The sequence below is a fragment of the Selaginella moellendorffii genome, unplaced genomic scaffold (assembly GCF_000143415.4).
Source record: "Selaginella moellendorffii unplaced genomic scaffold, v1.0 SELMOscaffold_0, whole genome shotgun sequence".
NCBI lineage: Eukaryota > Viridiplantae > Streptophyta > Lycopodiopsida > Selaginellales > Selaginellaceae > Selaginella > Selaginella moellendorffii.
The window spans coordinates 6,361,633-6,363,563 of NW_003314261.1; positions in this window are offsets into that span (position 1 = coordinate 6,361,633).

Here is a 1,931-nt window from a genome sequence, read left to right on the forward strand (position 1 = left end):
TTTTCTTGACACAGTTAATAGTCATTTGTTACACCTAAATAATAAGAACAATAAATATATAGTTGCTTCCATGTATAATTGTGTTTTTTGGCATGTTTCAAGTCGAAACATCCCTTTGGCTGGTATAGAAAATGGCCAACTACTATGGCAAACAATAATAATGTTAAAAAGCATTCAAAAAACAAACTTAATATTCTTGAGACAATTATTAGTAAGAGCCCAAGAAAAATAGCCTCTTCCAAATGTAGATAATGTCCAAGGACTATTTTGAACAAGGAAAATGTTCAAAAGAATGTAATTTACTCGACACAGTTAATAGTTAATTGTCAAAGGTAATATTATTAATTGATTACCTATAGCTACTTTCATGTGTAACTATTTTTTTCTTTTTTTACATCTTTTAGGTCTAAAATTCCCTCTAGCTAGCATAGAAAATGGCAAACTAGGAAAACGTTCAAAAGAACGTAATGGGCTCGACATGGTTAATGGTTATTTGTTAAAATAAATACTAAGAACAACCGACATCTAGTCGCTTCCATGTATAATTGTGTTTTTTAGTGTATTTTAGGTTGAGACAAACTTTTGCGAGTGTAGAAAATGGCCAACTACTGTGGCAAACAATAACAATGTTATAAAGCCTTCAAAAAACAAACTTAATGTTCTTGAGACTATTATTGGTAAGGGCCCAAGAAAAATAGCCTCTTCCATGCGTAGATAATGTCTAGGGATTTTTTCAAACAAGGAAAACTTTCAAAAAAACATAATTTCCTTGACATAGTTAATGGTAATTCATCAAAAGTAAAAGACTTATAACAACTTTCATGTGTAACCATGTTTTTTGGCATATTTCAAGTCAGAAAATCCCTCTGGCTATTGTAATGGCCAACTAAGAAAACATTCATAAGAATGTAATTTCCTCTTCATGGTTAGTGGTTTTTAGTTAAAAATAATACTAAGAATAGGAGACATATAGCAATCTCCATGCTCTTGACTTGTCTCTCTTATGGTACAATTACAGCTTTAAAGCTATATACAGTTGTCAAGCTTCATGGTCGTTGGTAATCTATTCTATTCTAAAAAAAAATCTTTCTTCTTAGTATGAAGTAGAACTATATACCAATTACTGTTTTTGGCTTCTATACGCTTTTTGTCCTTGTTAGTTAGTAATACTCATAAGTGGTAGGAATCTTGAGAAAACCTTTAAGGAAATGTGCATGTGGCTTATATATTAAACTTAAAAACCATATTTCTCAATTTGCTCAATATTTGGTGTTTGGTAATTTGTAATACTTGTAATTGGTAGCAGCCCTGAGAAAACCTAACCTAGTGATAATTTTGCTCTCAACACTTGTCTCTCCTATGGTGCAACTATCCTTTTGCAACAGCTATAAGGTCGTCAAGCTTTATAGCTATCAATATTCTATTCTAGAGTGCTTTAAGTTTCTTCTAGACTATGATGCAGATTGTGATAGAATCCTTGTTTTTAGGAGCCAAAATGATCTAGCAATGGAGGTCATGAGTAACATTGCATCTGATCTATTGGATGATAGTTGCTAGTTTTTTACACTTGATTATCATTATCTTATAGCAATGGTGAGTTCTAGTGTGCTTTCTGACATGGGAGTGAAATGGTAAAAACTCCTCTAGAATGATTCTGCTTGTGTAGACCTGACATCTAGAAGACATACTATCTATTCGGCTCTAGTTCCATCATTTACAACTTGGACAAGTAAGTCCCTTGTCTTTGCTTCTAGTTTTCTAGTTTTTGTGGGGGGTTACAAATGTTCTAGGTATCTCTTTGAGAAGGTGAAATGGTTGGAGGTTTTGGAAACTTGCAGCGAAGTTATACCATCCATGATAAAGGCCATAATTATTTTTGAGCAACTCTCAACTTCAAATGATTTAGCTGTTTTCAAACAAAATGGAAGATA